Raw genomic sequence first — 15,625 nt, 5'->3', positions numbered from 1 at the left:
AAAAAAAAAGTGAATCTTTTAAAATAGGGTTGTCTCTATAGTAGTGAAATTGTATCTTTTTTTTCCCCAAATAATGGCTACATAAAAAAATACGTAAAAAAAATTACAACAACAACAACAACCCAGTTCACATTAAAGAATGGATATCTTAGGTACAAGTGGACTGTTTGGCTGAAATCATTGAGAAATAGTTTAAACTATATAAATTATTTCATTAAAAGTACCTGTTATAGGAGTTCTATCTCTAGATGGAGAAAACCTAATGTATAGATTAAATGACTCAAAGATTATAATTATTTACCATTTATAACCTATAGAGTAAATGAAGTTTCGGTTTTTAACAGATGTGTGCCTACAAGTTTTAAGCCACTTTGATAAACAGGCTTTTGAGGCTTTATCTTTAAATAACCACGAGAAAGATGAGGCCAGGTCTCCTCTGCCACGTCCAGCTGGGCTTGGTGTGAAACGCAATGACCGATCTGTAATTAACCTGCGGATTTAAGCAGAGGAACTGGGAAGTGAAGGTAATTCAAACCCTAGTCATCCGCACTTTCCTCAAGCAACTGACTAATTGAAAGAAGACTTAAGATGGGCGAAAGGAGGTAAAACTGACTCTCGAGTTCCCAAGGCTATGGGACAGGTGAGAGAGCACAGGCGGTGCTGCCTCGGGTGGGTATGCAGAAACACAGTGCAAACAAACACACAGCCTGTGTCCGCCGGCAGCATTCTGCCTGCAGGAGAAACAGGAGTAAATCTGGGTGTGGAAAGCAAGCTGGCCCAGGAAGACCTTGTTCAGACCAGTCTGTCCACCTGCCGCAGGGGAGGATGCTGCTTATCTTCTAGACGTGCTTGAGAACTCTTCTGTCAATAATGCTCTGACATAGAAAGAAAAAAATACTTTACTACTGATTTGAGAGAACTGCCTTCACAAAATCATTAGGTCTTCTTGGTTCCAGGACCAGATATTCAATCCTCTAGCCACAGGTATAAAGTAAGGCAATGAGAACAGACCCCATGGGGTTGGGGGGCGGTTGACTGTGAACATTTCAGGGAAGGGGAGAGGGGGTCCCTGGGGAAATGGGAAGCAGCCTGCGTAAAATCTGTGGACTCACTCATCAGAGCTCTCCTGGTTGATTCATTCAGCAAGTATGATCAAGGTGACCTCTACAGCTAGGGGTCAGATGTGAATGAGATACAGCCTCTGCCTCACACGTCCAGAACACAGACTTGCAGGATCAGAAGGTCCATCCTTGACCAATTATTCAGCGAAGGCATGAATTCCTTCCACAAAGTCCCTGCCAAAACTTTATACTACCACCTTAGAGTTAGCACTAATAGCAAAGAAATATGAGCTCTTTGGCAAATACTACTGCTAATCCACATATCCTCCTTGTCATATGTATGCAAATTTTGTTTGTTTACATTTAAGTGCACTATCTTACCTCTACCCTTGTAATGTCCCTTCCTTTAAAAAACTGTCCTGTGATTCTAACCTGTTAAGAACTTCTTGGAGACAGATTATTCATTAGCCACCCCCAACACTGGGTCTGTTCACACGTGACAAGCAGGCCAGCCATAACTTTATCTAGGTCTTCATAAAGATGGAAACTGAGGCATTCCCAGTCCTGAAACATGGTTTGTGTGCCAGGCTGACGCTCTGCTCTCTGCATCTGTGGTTGGGTCAACAGGTTTCAATACCTGCCTCTTAACTCCTTGCTACTTTAGAAACTCATCCATGGCCAACCTGTAAAATAAAGGCCTTTAAGAATCCCTACTAATTAAATGATAGTAAACTACACAGAAAAAAGATTCTTTAGTTAGTCCCCAGAATAGACCTCAGGTGTGTGTAGAGATTAATTACATGTCCTGATCCACCAAGAAACTCCAGTACACACCTGGAACTCTGATTCACTCCCGCAATGTCCTAAGGTGGATAATAAATTATTATTTATGGCCCCCTGAGTTATTGAGCCGATGATCCAAATTTTTATAACCATCTTCCCCTGTAAATCCCTTGGTCCCCTCTCAAGCAGGTTTAGGGAAGCGATTTTCTCTCTTTCTTGTCATAATATCTGTGAGTTCTTAGGCACTTTTGCCACCACAGAACAGTAAATTCTGGGGGCCTGCTGTCTTCCTTGTGGCTAACGTGGTTCCTGGAACAGACAGACACTCAATACTCAACTTATTGTGAGTAAGTTAAATCAATGAATATTTCTGTTCCTTCATGTCCTAGTCTGTCCAGTGTGAGGCTGTGACTTGATGAGTGTGTTCTTAGGCTGGTTGAGGACATGTGGATCCTCATGTGAACCTTGCCCGTGTGGACTTCCTTTACCTTTTGGCACATCCCCTGTAAGGGGTTTTATTTACTCTTCTCCTTCATGCCCTCAGGGTGTCAGCCTGGCCTTCTACGTGAGAAACGGCCTATTGCCTCTGGCCTGAGGTTTCTTTAGACTTTAGTGAAGCAATAGATCCCCTTGCAAAGGTCCTGGGAAACGGAGTTAGCAGGGTGTGGCTTTACCCTTTTGCTCCCCCTGTCTCCCACATACAGGACTGAAGCCCTCGGATTCAATGAGGGGATCCGTCACATGGGACTTCTGGTCAGAGACGATTACCCTTGGTTTCCCTTCACTCACATTTGTCTGCCAAAATGCCCATGATCACTTAGCATCCTATTTCATTCGTTTCCCATGATATACATAAAAATAACCTGAAGGGGGGAAAAAGGGGACACTTTAAAATACTTTAATACCGCCCATTCTAACTTAAAAGAAAAATCCTGTATTTGGTCTCTGTAATTATGCTCTGTGTTCAGGGGTCATGCTGAAATTACTATGCGATGATTTTCAAAAGACATTTAGTTTAATTAAAAACTCGTTATTGAGTGCCTACTGTGTGTAACATGTATATTTCCCTATACCTTCTGAACAATAGGAAAAATGAAATATTCAAATGGCATGGCACTTTTCTCTGAAGGGGAAAACCTTATGAGATGAGATCTTTGTGCATTGGCTAGCAGATGCCAGGAATACAACTTATTTTTAGAATAATTTTAGGCTCAGTACAGAAAACAGTTGAGTGCATTTTCATAAAGTCCTCTGGTTTCCATGGCAAATGGGGCCATTATTTCTTCTGAAATGGAAGGCTTTTACTTATACTTTCCAAATGCTTTTCATATTGTGCCAAAAACTCAAGTCAGTCCAGAAACAAGTACACTAGTGGCTTATTGTTAAAAGCAGTTCTTAAGTAAAAATGTGCAGCAGGTCAAAGTGACTTTCCATTCAGGCCTGTGGAGAACACGGGATAATACACTCTGGTCAAATGGCATACATTCATCTCAGATGTGGACAGCGGGGCCTGAGAGGAGTTTAATGATCCAAAGTACTTCATCATGATGAGATCGAAACACAGTAAGTTTAGATGGATGCCATGAAAACTATAATGTTTCTTAAGTTACAAGATGCAGGCTCTAAAAAAAATCACTGATGTGCAGATCTGTTTAATACCTAATATTCATTATGCATATTAAAACATAAACTACAAAAACTAGATAATTTTGTAAGCTCTGCTTAATTTCACGGTAGGTGATGATCTTTCTTTCTTAGAGGATCACAGATTTTTTAATATTGAATATTAAATGGATTTTGGAAATGCAACTAATTAGACCAATAAATATCAACTTGATATTTATATTGTTTACTGATTCTCTGCTTGTAAAAAAATTACACTGTTACTATGGGAAATCGGTTACAAATTAAAACCTCTAGACAAAATCGGAGTTGAATCACCTTTTCCTTTGAGCACAGATTATGGTATACAGTATCAATTTAAATTAATGGAATTAAATCTAAAATAATTTCAAGATGAAATCATATTCTTTCACTTAACATCAATGCTTATTAGCTACCCTAAACGTCCCATTGAATTATATTGCCTACAGTATGTCTCGGTGGGAGATCTGTAACTACTAATCTATGACTAACATTTATGTATAACAAACACATAACTAACCAAGGATGGGCTTCTTCAGTATGGAACCTGGACAGATGAGTTGGGTCAAGAAAGGTTAGCAAGCTCCTCTGTCTACTGGCCACTGACCAACAAAATATAGATTTTAATACAGGTTGATCACACGCACTCAATGAGCTTTTGGTCCTTCTTCCGTGTGTTAAGTCTGCAAGTCACTGCTGTGTCTCCTTTCTGGCTCCTATCTCTCTAACAGCATAAGCAGCTTCACTTTTCATTCTTTCAAGATCTCAGGTCACATGTGATGATAAACCAACCTTATGTTAACCTCTATCATCTTTGTTTCTGTATAAATTAAATAATTCTGGATAGATTTTAAAACCATGCCCAATTCAATATGGATGTACTAGGGCTATCTGTTACAGAATAAACAAATTATAAAGAGTTGAGAAATCATTTCAAAAATGTGATTCACAGACCTACTTTGTCTACTGCAACCTTCAAGATCAACCAGGTCAGGGACTCCTAGATGGCTCAGTTCATTAAGCATCCGCCTTCAGCTCAGGTCATGATCCTGAGGATTGAGCCCCCATGGGGCTCCTTGCTCAGTGGGAAGTCTGCTTCTCCCTCTGCCATGCTGCTCCCCCTGCTTGTCCACTCTTGCACTCTCTCTCTCTCTCTCTCTCTCTCTTGCTCCCTCCCTGACAAATAAATAAAAATAAAATATTTTTTAAAAGATGAACTGGATCAGTTCTCAGTAACACCAAAGGTGGTTCAATGGCAATATGAAAGAGGTCTACATTTGACACAATGAAATGATTTCACTTTGCTAATGAATGTCTCCTTCTGTGCCATCCTTAAACATCTCTTTCCCAATGTAGGTGTCTCTTTTAATGCTTATTGGGCCAAAATACATGCTTTAAGCCACTTTGAGTTATTTGAATAGCATCATTTGAGTATTTAGCCCTTGGTCCTTTTTTTTATTGTATGGGTCTTCTGTTTGACTCAAAGCACTTTTCTTCCCTTTCCCCAAATAAGAAAGAATAATATTTATAGGACCCACAGGGTTTGATGGCAGGAATCGGGCCTTCTCTCCTACCTCTGTTCCTGCTCTTTCAGCATGAAGTGGGAAGGAGGGAAAGAGAAGCAGACAAAGTTCTTCATTTCCTGGGCAAAGGTAGGATTCTCTCTGTCTCTACTTCTCTAACATCTGTTGCTGACAAAAAAATGTCTGCTTGGCATGTGTCCAACACTGGCTCTCTCCTCTTGGATTCCAGATGTGTCTTCAGCAGGAAGTCCTATGGGAGCCTCATAACGCTCATTTTCTTAAAATGAAAGCTGTATCTTGTTACTGCTTTCGGCTCTTCCTTACTTCCTACCACAGGAAGGTCTACGTGAAGTCATGGGCTACCTTTTTAGGGTATCTACGATGTGGATCAATCCTGGGTTTCTCCCTCAATGTCCACTGACAATGAGAAATGCATGTCTCTTTGGGGTGTTGATTTCTCCCATGATATGACTCTTAGGAAATTCACACAAAGATGTATGTGACTGACAATATCTTAAGATCTATTTTCTTTTTTTTTTTTTTTCTTTTACATTCACAAGACACTGTAGGCCAAAGGAAGACATCTTTTAACATGGCACTTCAGGTGGTTAGCTAGAAAAGCTTTATGAGGCAGGGAATGGGCTTGCTGGTATCCATAACACCATTCCCATCCTTGTCTGAGGCTAGCTTTTCTTCCATATATCGCTGTCTCTATGAAAACTTCATCAAGACCCTTCCAAAGAGCAAGGCAAAAACAATAGTGTGATCTAATTTATTCTAGTTTTCTTCCAGATAAAATGCTAATGGTTTCCTTTAACAAGCTTCTCATTTCTGAGTTAAAACTAAACAAACCAAAATAAAAAATAACTCCAAACAGCCAACCGAGGCAGTGCTTAGTGAAGGGTACTAATTGGATGTGTGTCATTAGAGGCACAGAATCACTGGGACGAGAGTCTGGCTGGAGCAAATAGACGGGAAAGGTGAAAATTTAGGAAGTACTTGGACAAGTAAAGATCCAGTGCAGGGCTGCACGGCAACAGGTTACAACGTGTAGTGGGACAGAGACGGTCCAACTTAATGTTGCCGGCCAAATTACTATTTAGAAGGAACTTAGGGGCAAAAGTACACTTGGGTTTAGAAGGGGAGAGTGGCAGCTTCAGTGGCTTCTCTTGAGATGCATTACCTTAGTAAACTCCGCGTTTTTCACAAAATCACATGGGAATTTGGGTGGCCTGCATAGAACAATGAAAATTCTGAAGGTGCTAGAATTCTGACCAAGCCTTCCTTATAGACATGACAAAACTAAATTAAACAAATCCATGTCAAGCTATGTGAGAGGTGGGGATGACAGAAGGACCAGAGCTCAGTTCCCAGAAAGCCTTGCAGTAGCTGGAACGGGGCAGGTGCCTGCAGCTAGCTGAGCCTGGTACGCTGGAGACTGAAGATGAATCGCGTACCTGGGCACTCAGGGGGTTTGTAAATCATGCCGGGAGTCTCTGGGAAGGTTAAGTAGTGAAAGAAGACACAGCAGACTGAAGATTGCATGGAATTTTAATACTAGAAAGGAAGGGAACATTGGATCATTTGTTGCACCTCCCTTTTAGTTTAATGAATACCCCGTACACACGGCTGTTTTCCCAATTGGAGAAAAAACATAGATTTTTAAAACCCTGGCGGCTTTGAGAAGTGGAATATATAGGTTTAGAAAGATGATAGAAAACACTGTCATTCATCTTACAGGTGAAATATTAGGTATGTAGAGTGTATACTATATCCAGAGTTAAGAATTAAGTGGTCAAACGGAGATGTTCATATTGCGTCAGTGATCATGTTCTTATTTGGATAAAGGAAAGTCTGTAGCCTATGACTGAAAGCCAACTTTTCATGAATCCTTGTTAACATTTATTGCTTGTAGTCCTCATTCACTGCTTGCAGTATGTCTAACTGGACTAGCTCACTAACATTGCCAAGTCCCCTGTGCTGAGGCACAGAGGGTCTGGCAGGCAACATGAGAAACATTCAGCACTTCAGAATTGAATGTATTGAATGTATCATTCAATACACACATTTTTTAAGATTGTATTTATTTATTTGGCAGAGTGAGAGAGCACAAGCAGGGGGAACAGTAGAGGGAGAGGGAGAAGCAGGATCTGCTGAGCAAGGAGCCCAGTGCAGAACTCGATCCCAGGACTCTAGGATCATGACCTGAGCTGAAGGCAGACACTTAACCATCTGAGCCACCCAGGCGCCCCTCGATACACACATCTGGTTAAAAGTGACTGCCAATGTCCTACTACATGGTCCAAGTACCACTGAGCCCATCAGATTGGAGGAAACAAATAAAAATAAAAGCCCAAAGTATTTAAGGAATCTACTTCAATTAAAGAAAAAGCATTTAAATCAACCAAGCAATTTGTAGGAGTTCCAAGATGCCACTGTAAGAGATGACAAACAAATTACTAAGAAACTCGGGCTGCCCTAATCTTATCTCTGTTCACTAATTTGGTCTTATAGAGAGTATTATTTCATAATCAAAGAAGGCAATTAATACAGCTGCCATCGAAAAATAGAAGTATGTTCGCAGTTCGTGCGGTAATAATTTGCCAATGAACAGTAACAAGTCAGTATTTGCCTTCAACAGTTCTAAGAAAAGCTTTACCTGAAGATCTTTTGGTTTAGTTGGAAACAGAGAAGTACTAGCCTACGCTCCTGCCACCCAGTCTTCCTGACAGGAGAAAGGGGTTTCTTTTAAAGTCTTACGTGCTTTAACAATTGTCAAGTGGATATCTGGTTCATTGACAATTTACGTTCCTTGGTTTCCCACATAGAGAAGGTATAATAAGCTCATCTTTTTTCTTTATACTCAAGGCTTTGAAAAATGATACTGCACCTATGACTTTTTCCATGTCCAAAATATAAGGAAATTTTTTAGTCCAAGAGGAAATTTTGGCTTATTCTCAAGGGTCCTTTGAATCCATGCCCCACAATGGTCACGACAGGCATCCTAACTAGACTATCACATTATAGTTCACTCTTTCCAAAGAGAAAAAAAAAAAAAAAAGATTCTCAAGTCTTGAAAGTACTGAAGTAACATTAAACAGTACATGTTAATAATAACAATCTTACAAAGAGAGTAATTTCCAAATAGAGTCTATGTTATATTACAATATATATTTATTAGCAATTACATATTGAAGGAAATCTGTGTTAAAGGGGAACACACAGGGGCACCTGGGTGGCTCAGTGGGTTAAAGCCTCTGCCTTCAGCTCAGGTCATGAGCCCAGAATCCTGGGATCAAGCCCCGCATCAGGCTCTCTGCTTAGCAGGGAGCCTGCTTCTCCCTCTCTCTCTACCTGTCTCTCTCCACCTACTTGTGATCTCTCTCTCTGTCAAATAAATAAATAAATTCTTCAAAAAAAAAAAAAAAGGGGGCACACAGTTTTGTAAACTGGCCTTCCCTTTATACAATACTCCTCTTAAAAAATAGTTTAAATTTTTAAAAAATGTGTATTTCCAGGGTGTCTGGATGGCGCAGTTGGTTAAGCAGCTGACTCTGGGGCTCAGCTCAGATCATGATCTCGGGGTCCTGGGACAGAGCCCTGCTTTGGGCTTTTCACTTGGGACAGAGTGTGCTTGAGATTCTCTTACCCCCTCTCTCTGCCCCTCCGGCTCGTGCTCTCTTTCTCTTGCTAAAAAATAAATAAATAAATAAATAAATAAATATCTGTTTAAAACATGTGTATTTCCAAAAGAAATAATATAAGATAGCATTTTAACATTTCTGTTCTGTAACATACTGGTTCTGCCTTCTCCTGCAAATTACTTAAACTCTGTATGCTTCAGTTACTTATCAATATAAATAAAGATAATAACACCTATTATACAAGCATTTTGTAAGGTTTAATAAAAAAAGATGTTTGAAAAATGCTTAGTGGAGTTCCTGGTGCTTGGTAAATAATGGTTATTATTTTTGTAAAATGAAAATTGGATTTTTGAATGTATATATACAGTTGGCTTTGTTCAAGTTCCTTATAGACCTCAAGTGATAAAATTGTTTTTGGAATGCTCTAGAAGAAAGAATAGTTAGAATGTTCATTGAGAGAAAAATAAAGAAAGAATTAGTACAGAGACTGAATGAAGAAATCCACAAAAAGTAAAAAGTACTGGTGTTATTTTTTCAGTGTTTCAGATAAATGATGTACATAAGCAGGATTGCTGGCTGTGGGTGTATTATAAATAGTCATTAAGAAAATCAAAGAAAAGTTTTTAGGAAGTATTGGAACAAAACAATAAGGATATAGGCTCTTACTATTTATGTATGTGTATATACACACACACAAACACACAGATATTTTGATGAATCAAATATATATGATGTTGGAAAACATTTGGAGAGGAACTATACTTAATATTTTTGTTCAGTGTCATAGATGAAAATAAGACCATCCTATCTCATTATTTTCACCATGAGATTAGTTCCATTTTATGTTGGCAGACACAAGATTTATCACTGCCTTTGAAAATCATCAAAGATCTGAAAACTAGATTGTTCAGGATAATTAAAAATAGCACAGACTTTTTTGGAGAAAAAAGTTTTCCACCATATTTTCATTATTTGATTAATACATTAATACATTATGATTTTTTTAATATTCTTGGTGGCATTGAATTTCATAGAGAAAAAATCCAGCATGCTGTAATCATTATTTATGTATATTTATTTTATTTTCATTACTTAAAATTTCACTGTTAATTTTATTAAAAAGCTCTGAAGCTGTCGTGGGATTTTTAAGCAATCAAAACGGCAGATAATGATGCCACTGCTTTCTCTCTGTTCGTTTTTCTCTCTCCCTTTCTTTTATGTGTGCCTGCGGGTGTGCGTGTACATACACACGCGCACACACACACACACACACACACATACACACACACACCCTTCGACATATAAAAGCATACACACAGCTGTGTGACACTCACTGGCCAAAAAATCAAAGGATGTTGTAACCCATTACAAATCCCTTCCTGGGGCTCTTTAATGCGACTAAAATTAGAGAAATCCAAACTAAATTCAGAGCAGCCTCCTCACAACTGTACTCAATGACCACAGCTGGCGACTTCAGGGGAAAACAAACCCTCTGCAGTGTTGGGATCCACCTCAGAAGCCAGTCTGAATGGAGGCAGTCAGTGGCCACGGGTAGGCTGGGGGGGTCATCTGGATGCCAGTGGGCTCAGTAGTCACACGGGTCCATCTCTTAAGTGTCGCCTTAAGAGCCACAGAGAATACCTAGTTATACCCACTCATCATTGTCCTTTTTTTTACTGTTTTCTCTGAGGCACAAGGACCACAAACTCACTCTCTACAAGTAATTTCATTATTATCGTAGGGTGTGTGGAGGGTTCGGAACAAGTACAGCTTAGCTCACTGGTCTCCTCGGGTGCCGATGGCCAGTTTACATCCCAAATGAATGAATTCCCTTGGGGGTTACACGGAGTGAATCTGGCTCTGAGAGCAGCCAAGTGCTTCTATTATCCAAAATCTCTAAGCAGTGAGGATTCTGGAAGGCTTAAACATGGCTGGCACCCGTTTGGCAATATTGTTCTAAGTCTCAGATTACTGCAGAACCTTCCAAATAGCAAGTTGGAAAAAGTGAAACTGTTTCCAAAACCCTTCTCAGTTGATAAACTTATTTTTCAAAGCTTTACTGGTATAAATACAGGTCACTCTTAAAAAAGATAAAGTTCAGGGTGCCTGGGTGGCTCGGTGGGTTGGGCTGCTGCCTTCGGCTCAGGTCATGGTCTCAGGGTCCTGGGATTGAGTCCCTCATCAAGCTCTCTGCTCAGCAGGGAGCCTGCTTCCCTCTCTCTCTCTGTCTCCCTCTCTGTCTACTTGTGATCTCTCTCTGTCAAATAAATGGATGGAATCTTAAAAAAAAAAGAGAGAGAGAGAGAGATAAAGTTCAGTATTGCACATGCTCCAACAAATGTTTACAGACTAGTGATAATGGATATAACAGGTATATGTATTTTTAAATTAATCAAATAATCAGGTAATGCAAGGAGCAGATTTTTTATGTTTACCAGAGTCCCCCAACTGTGCTAAACTTTCACAGCTACCTAATCATGGTTTACCCGGAAGCCATGAAATCCTACCGGTCCTGCTGAGGAGGGCACAGCCCCTGCTCTGTGACTGGGGTCATAGAGATAAAGGGGACGACTCGTGGCCCAAAAAACCCAAGGAATCAGAACATCTGAGATCTGGAATCTATTCCATCTGGGGTTGGCTGTGTGTAACTTTAAGCCAGTTACGTTTCAGGACTTGAGTCTCCATTTGTCAAGCAGACATCGTAAATCCTGTTCGACCTGCCTCCCAGCATTTTTGTGAAAATGAAAAGGGGCATTTCATATGAAGTCACACTGCAAATTACAAATTGCCATGGAAACACCATTTAGGATCATTCACTCATGCTTGCAAAGTTAAAACATGCATTAATTTGGCAAACTTTCCTAGTACGCTTGTCGTATGCTGGGCTGCAGGTAGCACGTTGGACTGCTCTGTCTTTGGACAATTCCGATTTCAGGACCTCGATGAGTGACCCCCAGGTCTTCTCAGAGGCCATTTGTCAAGGCTGCAAAACATGCATCTTAAAGAGTCCCTTAAGCCTGCCACCCAGCAGGAAAGCTCCACCTACCCACTGCTGTTCCTACTGTTTGGTAACTCTTTCCTGTAACAGGAACAGGAAAATAAATGGGATGGGGGATCCCCACAAGCAGTGAGTGAACAGAACAATAACATTAACCTAGATATGAAGGAGTAGGAGGATGGCGATCCTGCGATGCCTGAGGCACTACATACACAGAAGCCATCGGAGTGCTAAGTAGTCAAGACGTTCTACCTATGGATGAACCATGACACACTGGATGTACAAGACATTTATGTATTCAAGATAGACCAAATGCACATGAGCTCTCAGTATTCATGAGGTCTTAGGTCAGCCACCCTTTGGTGACAACCCATTCTGTCCCCAGAGTGTCCAACCCCAGAAATACTGACAAGACCCATGGTTATAGTAATGGTTATTCAACAGGCTCTTTGACAATTTATAGCCATTATCCCTGTGTCTCTCCAAGAGAACAAGTATCCCGGGGTACCTTGCTCACATCTCAATCACCCCGTCCATAGGAAAGACTGAGGAGGTAGAGAGATAGAACACATGACCATCACATGCCCCACATTCTAGGTAGAACACTTTGGTTATCCTGTCAGTCCACCCCATGTGTGTCTCCCCTCAAGTTTAGCTGCCTGGTTTTTGGTTTTGGTTTTGTTTTTTAAAGAGTTTATTTATTTGATAGAGATCACAAGGAGGCAGAAAGGCAGACAGAGAGAGGAGGAAGCAGGCCCCACTGAGCAGAGAGCCCAATGCGGGGCTTGATCCCAGGAACCTGAGATCATGACCTGAGCTGAAGGCAAAGGCTTTAACCCACTGAGCCACCCAGGCGCCCCCTAGCAGCCTGTTTTAAACAGATTAATAAACCATGGTGTGTGGGAAGTTAAATTGATCTCTGAGTTTTGTTTTGTTTTGTTTTCTGCTCTGTGACCCCCTTAGGATCAATTTCCTAAGGCTGCCAATGCATGGAAGTCACTTCCCACATGACACCAGACTTTTAAAAGCAGCTGCAGTCTACAGTTGGACTCTTACTAATCCTAATGATCAGATACCCTTTCACATACCCACTGCCTCGCTACTGCTACATTATCTGCAGGTCCTGTTTCTTAGCTGACAACTCTTAAACCATACTCACGTCGCTGCTTATTCTAATGCCCTATATGAATTGTTCCAAGCCCTTCATATCTGAGGTTCTATTGATTCTTGTGAAAAACCTAGGAGGTTGATAGCATAATTATGCTCCTCATTTTTAAGAGGAAGGAGCAGAGACGCAGGAAGATTAAGCTGTTTGCCCAAGTTGTTTGCACAAGACCATGAAGCTAACAGGTGGGAGAGCTGAGCTCCAACTGGAGCAGTCTTGCCCGAGAACCCTTGCCTTAACTGTCATGTTGAGAGCTGTCTATAACTGTTTGTATGGCTTTGGACTTCCCAGTCCCTTTAAGCTGTCAACAGAGCTAAGGTCTTCCCATTCCCCACTGCTCAGCCTATGCTGGGAGACAGTGTAAAAAATGCGCAAAAAATGCGGAGGCTATTTCAAAGGAGAAAATTGAGGAAAGATGGGAGGCTCACGTCGAAGACTAGAGCACGGTTTTACACCAAGAGCGCCTGCACGGAGAGGAGTGACTTTAGAGCAGCTACACCCCTGAGGAGGGGAAGACGGATGCTGTGCTCCCTTGGTAGACAATTCTTTTCCTCTGCAGCCTTCACTACCCAGGGGGACACACACACGTGGTTCAAAGAGAAGGAAGCTGCACAATAACATGCAGATGACTCGAGAAGCTTCAGAAGAAGTTGCAACCCCTTTCTGCTCTAAGCCAGCTCTATAAGGCTTTTCCTGGCACTTGGTATGCGTGATTGCAATCAACCCACACCCCAGCCTGCATAAAAGACAATGGCTCTACTTTAGAGATGAGGAAGCGGAGGTCCAGAAACACTCTGTAATAGCCCCAAAAGGCAAAGCTAATAAATTGTAAAAGTGGGTTACGAACTCAGGTCTCGATGACAGCAGAACACATGTTCTTTCCATTCTATGTCACCACTGGTGAGCCCCCACCGATAAGAAATGCCAAGAGCCATGTCATCACGCCGCCTTTTCACCCCATTCCCTCATTCGCTGAGACACTCCCCAATGATGATTCATTCCTTTTCTTTTCTTTCTTTCTTTTTTTTTTTTTTTTTTTTTTTTTGAGAGACCAAGAGAGAAGCGGAGGAAGAGAGAGAATCTCAAACAGCCTCTGCACAGAGCCCAACACAGGGCTCCATCTCAGGACCCTGAGATCATGACCTGAGTCAAAATCAAGAGTTGGGTGTTCAACTGACTGAGCCACCCCGGCTCCATTTCTGATCCATTTCTGTGGCAGTCCTGCTTCTGGAGGTTTGGGTCTGACTTGGCTGAGCATCTAACTGACCTTCTGGGAGACTAGGGGGGTGCAGAGATGAGCAGAAGGCACGGGAGCCATGGACATAGTTAAAGCTAGGGTAACTCTTCTCAGAGAGTGGTTCATTTCTGTAAGTTGTAAGATGTTTCTTTGCCCACCTCCAACCCCAGCCACATCCCTTGAGTTTTTGGCCGGATCAGCTTATACAGCAGTCAGCTTTCAAAAATACCTCCTAGGCTACACGTGGCCCAGATTTTCAGACATTCCAGAACTGTCCCGTTTGATTTATACATCCCACACCTAACAGATCACTCGGGCCGTGCTGACCTACGGAGCGATTCCCCTCACGTGTCATCTGCCATGTGTGCTGACCCTGTTGCAAGAGACAAGAAAATTCAGAAGACGGTGGGAGATTCATTCCTGATTTACAGAACCATGATCGTTAGTGGGGACATATAACACTGATGTGCTCTTAAGAAGGGGGCAAATTATGCCTGTAATTCTAATTTATCAAATTATCATTCTAATTCTAGTTATCAGTTAATTCATCTTATTTTTTCTGGTGATTGTGAAACAAGTAACCTGTCTATAAAATTAGTAAATATTTTATAATATTTTAAAATAATATCATATAATTAAATATAATTAGTAAATATTATATCTTATATAATATTAATGAAATATTAGTAAACATTTTATTAATATTTTATAATATATAATATATTATTTATATAATTATAATATAGTTTATAATGATATTTTATATAATAAATATATGAATATTTTATAATTAGTAAATACTTTATAATATATTTTATAAAATCGTACAATTCTTATAGATTGTAAACTTCTGTAATATATCTCTCAATGGAAACTTTCTAATTAAAATCTAGATCAATGGACCCTGAAGTATAGGAAAGGGGCCCCAGGGGACTTTGAAGTTATTGCAAGATTTCTGAGAATCCATATAAACTGAAAAAGAAAATAATAGGCTTTGCTCATGTATGTATTACTACTTTTCAAATGTATGCTTCGATTCAAAATGCAAATTTTCACTGAAGAAAAATGCAAATTCACATATAATTGATATTGAATTCATGGCAATTCTTGTTCTTAACCATTTATTTAATTGATTGATTCTAAAAGTATATTTCTTGTTACATGGAGAATTCTAGAAGAAAAGGCATTAAAAAGGCATCCTTGCCTTCTAAGAGCCTGGGAACCATGGATCTAGTGGGATTATCTTTTTTTGGTATCGCACCCATTTGAGTCATCAACAATGAACCTTTGACCTAAGCTGTCAAGATTTCTTCAGAGGCACAAGTGACCTACATCTGGCCTGAGTCAGATGATTCAGACTGACTGGGAGTTCTCTGCTTTTTCCTTTTCCTTTAATTTTATCAACACCAATCAGCACTGTAAACTCTTTTCTGATAGGTTGTAATGGAGGCCCAGGGCAAAGGTCACTTCCTCCGTGGAGTCTCGCTGACCCTACATGCAGAGCAGCTACCACCGAACACACAGCACTTCAAGCAGTGTACCTCCAGTTGAGTGAAGGCACAAAGACCAC

The sequence above is a fragment of the Mustela lutreola genome, chromosome 13 (genome assembly GCF_030435805.1).
Source record: "Mustela lutreola isolate mMusLut2 chromosome 13, mMusLut2.pri, whole genome shotgun sequence".
NCBI classification, from domain to species: domain Eukaryota; kingdom Metazoa; phylum Chordata; class Mammalia; order Carnivora; family Mustelidae; genus Mustela; species Mustela lutreola.
Note: the sequence above shows the minus strand (reverse complement) of the source record.